This window comes from Ursus maritimus, unplaced genomic scaffold (assembly GCF_017311325.1).
Source record: "Ursus maritimus isolate PB19 unplaced genomic scaffold, ASM1731132v1 scaffold_4, whole genome shotgun sequence".
In the NCBI taxonomy this organism is placed as follows: Eukaryota; Metazoa; Chordata; class Mammalia; order Carnivora; family Ursidae; genus Ursus; species Ursus maritimus.
Window position 1 is genome coordinate 69,259,698 of NW_024426552.1, and position 10,325 is coordinate 69,270,022.

A 10,325-nucleotide genomic window follows, 5' to 3' on the forward strand; every position below is an offset into this window, starting at 1 on the left:
TGAAGAGGGAAAAGATCAGACTTGGAAGGAAGAAGTCAGAATCCAGGAGTCTGAGCTGCAAGGAAGCTGAAAGGCCAGCGAATTCATTCACCAGCCTCTCTCCGCAAGTACATATTGCACAAAGTGTCTGGGGATACAGGGATGAGCCCGGGGAGATGTGGTCCTGGCTTGGGAGGGGCTGGGAGGGTGGGGGTTTCTCTCCTTGGGCCTATGCTGGGAAAATGATTTCACCCTATGTTCACACATTTAGTCAGTAACAGATCTGGAACTAGAACCCGGATCCCTGGCAGACTGGCTCATTCCATCCTGTTTTGAAAGATGGGAAGAAGACCAAAAAGAGGGAGGAGGAAGAAGCAGAAAAGGACAGAGAGGGACATGAAAGGAGAGAGAGAATGAAGAAGGTGAGGGAGGAAAGGCTGGGTTGTCTATTTTTCTAGGCCTCAGGGTCTCAAAGTGTGTCCCCAGACCCCACAGCATGGGCACCCACGGGAACGTGTTAGATATGCACATTTTCAGGCCCGCCTCTGAGGCGCTAGATCAAAGCTCTGGGGGGAGGGCCAGCAGCATATGCTTTTGATTCTAGTGCACAACGCCGTCTGAGAAGCACCGTTCCAGGTAGACCAGAAGTGCAGTTCTCCACGTGTGCTGGGAATGTGGGGAGTGGACCGCCGGGATTCTTACTAACTTCTCTGCTTCCGTTGGTGTCCTTATTTTTTTGTCCTCGCCCTCTCACGAGTACCCAGGAATGAGAGCTGTCTTGGGTAGAGGACACATGTAATAAAAACACTGAGTGCTAGAGAAGGGATCCCTGCGTCTGAATCTGTCAGTCCTCGAGCCTGCTCTGGTCTGCGGGGAAGGGAGCCCTGGCTCCTCTGAACGGGCCAGGAAGCTGCTGCTTATCACACCCTGAGATGATCTGTGGCAATTCCACCAGCCGGACTGCAGGAGACCTGAGCTATATACTTTCGTTATCACTGGCTCACTGTGTGGCCTTGGGCAGGTTCATTCTTCTCTCTCTGGGTTTCAGTTTCTCCATATGTAAAAGGTTATGATGGCTCTGATATGTCATTTTTCTTCTCCCAAAAGATGTCTGGAGAATCGGAGGGGGACATATATGGTAGAAGCTGTTTTTCCATTTTGAGCTGGGTCCATCAGGAAGGGGCACCTCCTTCTGATTCATACAAACCGACTAGCAGGTGGCCCTGGCAGAGGGGCTATGGCCTGTCCTAAGAGGATGAAATAAATAGAAGCATCCTTAGCAAGTCTCACCCTCCTGACCATGAGGATGAAAAGGCTCATTCTGTTACACTCCTGAAGCAACCAGAAAGTACTGGCAAGATTTGTGTTCATTAAGTTATTCCTCTAGCAGAACTCCAGGTGACACTGATAAGGTGTCAGACAGCTACAACCTAAGAGCTTGGGTGAGCAATTTCACAATGAGGTCCTTTCCCTATCTCTGGGGAGTCATTCCCCAACTGTGACTCATCATTGAACTTGCTGTCTCTGGGCTCCAGAGGCTTCTGTGTCTGACTCATTTGCTCGGCCTTAGCATGGACATAGCTTTGGCCATGGACATTACACACATAGATATCCATATGTAATGGGGAGCTCTTGATTTGGGTTGAGGCTGGATCCTGCCATTTCTGAGGTATCAGAGGAATGGGTGGGATGCAATGAGAGAATAATGAGCCAGTAATCTCACCTAGAAACAGCCATGTAGAGGAGCAGAAGCGCTGAGGATGGTTTGGTCCCTATTCTGGATCATACTGAGGAGAGGAAGAGTGCCTTTGAGCTTCCTTCTAGAAACAAGAACTAGTTTCACTAAGACTCTATAAGATGTTGGGACCTAAACAACACTGTTTTGGGACCCCGACTCTATTCCATAATACGAAATACAAAGAGCTCTTCTCCACTCTGCCAAAGACCCAGTTCTGGCTCTCCAAGGATTCAGGGTGCCCCCCCACACATGGAGCTTGCTTGCCAGGGAACTGAGGAACGGTAGCAGGTGCTATGGGATGGAACACGTTAAAGATAGTCTCTGGGGACTCAGAAAGAAGAGGGGGCCTTTGATGACAGGGGATAGAGAACCTGTTTGGCTCATGAGCCAGCAAAATATGGATGCCCAATTTTTTTACCCAGAATCTTAGGAAAATTCATTTTTTTTCATCTCAACAAACCATGGTTTGTATTTTTCTATTTCTATGAGCCATAATATCTTTGACTAATTAAGAACAAGCCCAAACAATTTTTAACTGGGGAACACTTGGAAGGACTGGTATGCACAGAGAATATTAGCAGTGGTGAACATTTGCAGCAGTACATGTGCTATCAAAGGCTTTACATTCTTACTCTTGACCTCATCCACCATGTACTTGCTAACTGGTTAATATATCTGAATTGGTTTATTGAGATCAATGGTAGATATATTGAGCAAGTTTTGTTAATACAAGCTTTTGCCTCTTTCAAAGTGTTTTCCCTATGAAGCTTCACTTAGGGAAGCCCTGTTCACTTGGGCTGCACGATACTCTGTGTGTAAGCTTTTCAAAGGCAGATTTTATGCTTGTGCTTCTCTGTACTCGTCACAGGCCTTGAGCATGGAGGACAATTTCTATTATGTTTTAGGATGTTATTAATTGCTGTTCAAGTGACTGATGCTGCTGAGGGGGAAGGACTGAGAAGAGCCACAGAATTTGGGGAGTAGGAGGTCCACAGACAGCTTTGAGCAGTTCCAGTGGCATGGCAAGGGCTGAGGCTTGGCCAGGAGGCTGAGCTTCACGAGGGCAGGGTGGTGTCTTGTCTGCCATCATTCCCGATGTCTACCTTCCTGTCTAAAATGCAGCAGGCATTCAACAAATTATTATTACAAATGAATGGAAAACGGACAGAGTGTCTTTTCAAAGATATTTGGCTTAAGAAAGGCAGAGGAGGGAGGTTGCTTCAAAGGGATTAGGAGTCAACAGAAAGTTTTTATAGGATAGGAGAGATTTGATCATATAATCAGAGCACAAGTAGCCCATGCAGGAAGGAGACTAAAGATACAGGAAAACGGGGAGCGGTAATTGAAGAGGATGTAAGAAATCAGATCAGGAGGATAAGCAGAGAGGGTAATCTTAAAGGAAAAGGAACAATGCTTCCTCCTTGGAGATGGGAAAGAAGAGGGGTGGAGAAAACTCTGAGCCAAACCTGCGTTCAAATGCAAGTCCAGCATCCCAGAGCTTGGTTTATTATTTTAATATCAAACCAAGAAATATTTTTTTTCCTCCTGAAAACTTTCCTTGCAACCCAGAATTTAAACTGTAAAGGATTAGAAGGCTCCAAGATTAGTCCTGGAGAGAGAGTCTTAAAGCCATTAATAAATCTCCATCTGTTTCACTTAATATAAGATTAAACGAGTGGGAACCAGTGTAAAAGGAGCTACAGAATAAAGAAATAAAATCAAGAGTACTGTGTTTGGCCCTGTCACTAAGACTTTACAGAGAAATTATTCCTACCCCAGCTACTTCCAAGGAGGGTTTCAGATGACTTATCATGAAAACATATTCAGAAGGAAGACAAAATTGACACAAAGAGAAAAATCACAAAGCATTTTCAGGAAGGAAGATTACTGTACCAGGGACCAGAAAGAAAAGGACTATAATTAAATTAAAAAATTGGCTGACTTAGAGATCTGTAGTCAGACTGTTTTACTCACTCCCATCCACTCTTCCATCCCAACTCTACCGATTTGCAAATGAAGTCACCGCTAACACTTACACAATGAAGTTTTCAGGTCATGAGAAGCCAAGACCGTGAAGACAGTCTTGCTGTACGAGAGGCCCGCAAGCTGTGTGCTCTCTGATCACCTGCCATAGGTGCCTTACTGGGGCAGACGAATACAAGACCACCCAATGGGAGACAAACCAAACACCTAGAGGTAAAAGCACCAGGGAGAACATGCTCGGTGTTAAGTGGACACGCAGTGTATACTGCAGGCGTTCAGTCTTCACGGGCTGTAACTGGGGAGTCTTCTGCAGGAGGAGGGACTGAGGGTAGGCCTTGAGGAAAGGTAGGGCTTTGCATGACCAACAGCCACAGACAAGAACTGCTGAGGTATGGCTGGTGAGGTAGGTGTGGGAGATGACTGACTGACCTCATACTATGTTCCAGAACTATACTAGACATGTAAGTTAATTGGTTTGGATTTAGGACCCATGAAGGTCACTGCGGAGAAACACAATCCAAGCTGCCTTTTAGGAAAAGTCATCTGGTGATGGCTGGGTCAGCAGGGGGGTAAATTAGAGGCTGAGAGATGAATTAAGAGGCCACCTCAGTAATCCAGGCCTGGGGTTGAGGGTGGGTTAAGGATTAGAGCGATGACAGTGGAAATAATAGCAAGTAAAATGACATTAAGGAATAACCAATAGTATTTGGTGACTGAATATTTGGGGAAGAGAAATGTCAAGAAACATTAAGGTTAAAACGTGGGTGATGGAGAGAATATTAAGTACAACCATTATTAGCTACTGGTAGAAAGATAGTTAAAAGGTTAGTAAAGTTTTTTCCTAGTAAGAGTAGGTAAGGAACGTCAGATAAACTAGACCCGAAGCAAGCACTGAACTTTCAGAGAGAAAGAAAGGGGTCTGTTATTAAGACATATCTTTTCTAGTCTTAAATACCACCAGGGAAGTAGATATTTTTGATCAAATGACTGTCACAAGATTTAGAAAACCTTTCGTAGAGATTCATAGTGTGAAACATATGGGACTTTCGTCGTCTTTAGCCCTCCCATCTGTGAGGTGAATGAACCTGATTTTAGACGTCCGAAGAAAGATGACATCACTTGTTCTAATCTTTCCTTCCGTCAGAGAATTCACCATGTCTTGTTTCACATGCTGATTGTTTTGTGCATGGACTTCTATATGGTTTTTAAAAAAATCTTTCTACTGTGGGTAAAAACTGTCCAAATGATATTGGTCGTTAACAGTTGATTTGCAGAAACAGGGAAGAATAAATGCTCAATTTGAGTAGCTTATTCCCATTTTGGGTAACACCAGTAGCTCCTAAGATTTAGTTAGCGCCAATTAAGAATGACCTGTTGTTGTTGTTGTTTTTGAAAACACACACGAGAAATCGAGTCATATTATGATATGAATGGAAAACACGGACGAGGCCAATTGCGCTATCGGCATGCAATTAATGAAGGGGATGGGCAGCTCTGGTTCAAGGATTCCTTAAATATGCTGCATTGGAGTTAGCTTGCTGTTAATCTCAGAATATTAGTAATTCTTAAGATACACAGACATTACCAGCTAAAGGAAACTGGTAGTCATTAATTTAAAAAAACAAGCTACAATCCTTTTGGTGTTCAACAAACTAGATTTTCTTGAAAGATTAGGACTGTCTTCATGGACTGTTTTCTAAATTGTAAGGCTGTTAGTCTCACGTTTAACAAATGGCTGTTTTCATTGGTTGCTCAGACTATTTTCTTCTCATTTACTACTTACTGTCCTAAGTAGACTACATTTATTTCCCTTTGGACACTAGCAATGAGAATCTGGCACGGGTCACTAGCACATCCAGCTTTTGGACCATCTATTATTCCTGAGAATTTGAAATTCTAAAAATTTGAAATTGTTTGTTCTCGTACTCTCCTACTTTAGACATAATTTTGTTCTGTAAAGAGTCTCTTAGGATATATTTTTCTGCATTTAAAGTTTGTTTTGGGATAATAAGCTCCTGTACAACTGCCCAAATGTGTGAATGCTCACAGTAGAGAGGGAGGTGGAGTGGGGGAGGGCCTGTCACAGCTGTCCGATCAGAAACCCATTTCTGGTTTGATCCTTGCTCCTGCAGATCTAAAGTTGCAAAGAAGCACAAAAATATAGTGGAAAAGACTGAAAACAACCCAAAAGTCCTCCAGTGAAGGGATAAATGAATTATACATCCAAAAAATGGACTACTACTTAGCAATGAAAATAACCAACTTGATTCCTGCAGCAACATGGATGAAGCCCAGGTGCATTTTGCGAAGTCCAAGAAGCCACACCCCAAATGCTATATAGGATATGGTTCCATTGATAGGACATTCTGGGAAAGGCAAAACTATAGGCACTGAGAAAATATCAGTGGTTATCAGAGGTTGGGGGTAGGAGGAGGTATGGACTAGAAGTTTTGGGGGCAATTCCATGCTATATACATGGGCCCAAACTCACAGAATTGGACACCATAGAGAATTTTACTGTACATAAATTAAAAAGATATAAAAGAAAATTAGGGGGGCACCTGTATTGCTCAATCGGTTAAACATGGGACTCTTGATTTTGGCTCAGGTCATGATCTCAGGGTTGTGAGATCAAGCCCTGCGTGGGGCTCCATATTCATCAGGGAGCCTGTTTTTCTCCCTCTCCCCACTCTCTCTCTTTCTCTAAAATAAATAAATAAATAAATCTTAAAAAAAAAAAAGAGGATAGTGGCTTCCCTTGGAGTAGGAGTAATGACTGGGAGGGAGATGAGGTGGGGTACCTGGGCTGCTGGTCACGTTGTTCGAGCTTCATGCTTATAGTTACAATGGGTCTTCATTTATAAAAATTCATTGAGGTGTATGTACACTTATGATATTCATATTTTACATATGTATACGTCAATAACAAGTAACAACAACAAATGACAGTAGGAGAGAATTCCAGCCTTCACCGTCTTCTAGTCTCCTCTGGCTCATCTTCTCCCATCTGTATACTCTACTATACATAATAGAAACTGCTAGAAAAATTATTAGTGTGAAACTCTCCCTGGTCAGGTTTGGTACCTGTTCCTAAAAGTTTCAAACATCAGTTTACCTACCAATTCCGTTCACAATGCTGTTTGGCAGACCAGGATTTGTTTTGCCAACTCTCAGGTAACCATATTTGGGGGTGGAATGAAGAAAGAGCTGGTAGCGGAAAGTCACTGAGAAAGCAATCACGGGTAAGTAATGACTATTCTAAGTCAAATTGAATAAAAGAAAATGTATCTTACCTGGGTGATTTAAGTAATCTTTTTCAGGCCTGTTTCTAGACTCTCAATAGAGAGAGAACTGCTAGGGACTGTTGTATCTAGCACTGCACAGCCGTGAGGATGGCTTGTGAAATCTTGATGTCTTCCAGTTCCGTGTTTAAGACTGAGGTAGAGTAGGCAAAAGTCACATCTCTAACAGAGTAGGGATGCTTGGAAGAGACGTACACATGATTCTAGGGACTGAAATGTAAATAATGTCTTCACTGAAAGTCCATCAGAGAAAATTTCTCTGTAGTTGACGAAGAATGGTGGACCATATTATTCTGTTTTCTGCTACCAATCATAAACACACTCCAGAGCAAGGTAGTAAGAGTCAAGTATCAAAGGCTGTGATCAGTGTTTTGTACATATTACTTTATTTAACCCTTAAAACAATCCTGCAAGATAGTCATAGTCAAATTCCATTTGAAATGAAGACTCAAGGTAATCTGTACAAAGTGAGATGCAACAATTCCAGGCTTCTGATTCCAAAGGAAAAGGAAATTAACTTTTGGAATGTACTATGTGCTAAGCTCCTTTATGATCTTCTCCATTTTATTTTTTTCAACGATTTTGTGTATGTGCGAGTGTGTGTGTGTGTGTGTGTGAGAGAGAGAGAGAGAGAGACAGACAGACAGACAACACACGAGCAGGGGGAGCGGAAGAGGGAGAGGAGCAGACTTCCCACTGAACACGGAGCCTGATGCGGGCTCAACCCCACAACCCCAAGGTCATGACCTGAGCTGAAACCAAGACTTGGGACACTTAGCTGACTGAGCCACCCAGGTGCCCCCAAATATCTCCATTTGAGAGATAAATAAACAGAAAGAGGGATGGCATGACTTGTCCAAGGTTAGTTACATAACCAGAACCAGTGAGTGGTGGAGCTGGCACTGAGTCAAGCTCTGATTCCATAGCCTATATTCTTCACATTACAGTACTCCACTGCCAAAGCCAATGGGAGCTATACTGCGCAATTCTGGAGGGAGATAAATGGAATCTTTGACATTGGACCAAAACACCAGATAATCTACACTTAGGTCAGAAAAGTGACATTCCTGTTTTTCCCTATCTTTCAAATTGAAGCACCTCAATAAAATCTCTTAAGTTTATGGATATTTATTTTCTTTTAATCAGTAATTCAAATCTTGAGGGACTGAATAATCCACTAAATTCAGCTTACAGCATGGGAAGAAAAGGAACTGGATGGTAGAAAAACCACTGTCCCAGGAACCAGAAATCAAATGTTCTAATCCTGGCTCTGTTCCTGATTTGCAGTGTAATGTTGATAAAGCCATGGGGATCTCTGGGCTTGTTTTACCCCATGTAAAATAGGAGTATTCAAGACAGAATTTTGGAAGGTAAATTGTTTAATACTTTAGAAAACAAATTTTTCTCACAAGTCAAGTCCCAAATTGCCATCTTAGGAATTTAAATGCTATGTAGTGGGTTACCAGGTGTTTGTGAGTCTGTTCTGCAAGCTTGCTTCCATCATTTTTGAAGAGCCCAGAAATGTGTAGTCACATAAGAGGCATCTTAATTTTTGCCAACTTAAAAATATTAAGAAGTGTATTAAAAATATGGAATATCTCATAAAAGATTTGAAATATTATTCCCTCTGTATCAGACTAATGGACTTTTCTAATGAACACTGTTCCATTTTTGTTTTTTTTAATCCCCACCTCCCCCCATTTCTGGTTCCAAAGAAGGTTTTTGTATGTCACTGTGATGGTGCTAGGCTGATTTATTTCCCAGAAACATTTCTTTCAGCTGTGATAAAAAGTGACTTGTTCTATGGGTCTATCCTTATTTATTGTGTGACTCGGCAAGGACCTTCTTCTACGTTTGTCTCTGTAAAGGGGCAGTAACATAACATAATTTAAGTCATAATGCCTTACATAGTAGGGGCTGAGAAAAACAAGGCAGCACATATTAGAACTTGGGGCAGAAAGACTTGGATACAAATACCAAGCGCTGCCGCTTACTAGCTAAGTCATCTTGGGCAAGTGATTTCATTTAAGCCTTATAGTGGGGCTAGGAACTCTTAAATTCTTGTCTTTTAACATTAAATGATAATATACTAAAGTGGCTGTTACACAGTACTACTAAGCAATTAGTACTTTTATTAATAATTCTATACAATCTAGAAAGCTGCACAAAAGTATTTTCTTACAAAAACATCACTTAACAAGGACATCCAAAAGCAATGTAATACACATTGTAACAGATAAATGGCATCGTTTTTATAAGCTCTTGATATTTTAGAACATGTAACCAGTAAATACTTCAAAATGGCTTATGCTGGGGTCTTGCTGTAGAGTGATTTCTGGGACTTTTGAGATCATTTTACAATAATTTTCTTCTAGTTGTTTTATGTTTGGTAACAACCTACTATAATTATTGTCATAGCCATAGTATATATTTCAATGTGTTAACATATTCGATTTCAAAACCTACAGAAGAAAATTTGATTAGGTTCCCTAATGGCCCATGAATCCAGTTTATAAATCACATGATGCTCCAAGTTGTTTCAAGAAAATGTTCGCTTGTAAACAGTATTTTCTTTCAGAATTCAAGACACATTTAACATATGGATTTTACAACAAAGTTTATTAGCTGTTCTCCTCTTTCTTATAAATGGAATGGATAATGTTGATAATCCTTTACAAACCAGTACTCATTTAAGAAACTGTAATGAGGAGGCTGTCAAAAACACACGTTTAATAAACAACTCCAAAAAAGCAAAGGGAAGCCAAACAATATTATTAAAAGACCAGAGAAGTTGATTTCTGAATCATATCTACCTTTCACTAAAATTTCTTAAAATTGCTCACCACGAAGACCTGTGCAACTCTAGTGCAGAGCAGCTACGAGAGGTGAAAGTGTGCAGTCTGAGGGGGAAACACACACACACGAGGCTTTTGCTTATTTGCCTATTAGTGAAAGAAGAACTGGAAGGAGAGGCAGAAGACCAAATCCAAACCCAATGACAAGAACAACAGTAACAAAAAAAACAAAAACAAAACCAGGAACCATTTGAAAACTTTTGTAGAAAAGAGGAGAACACGCCTATACTTCTGTATGTAATCTAATTTCCCTAAAGGTTTCTTTCCACAACCACCATACCCCCATTTTCAGTTCACATGATTAAGGAAGATAAAGTCTAATCAATTAATATTTAATTTAAAAACCAAACAAAAAGTTAAGAGTAGGTGGCAAAAGAAAAAATATATTTTAAATATATATATATGTTTGCGTGTGTGTGCAACTATGTAAAGAAAATAATTCCCATAGTTACAGAGTTTAAAGAAAGT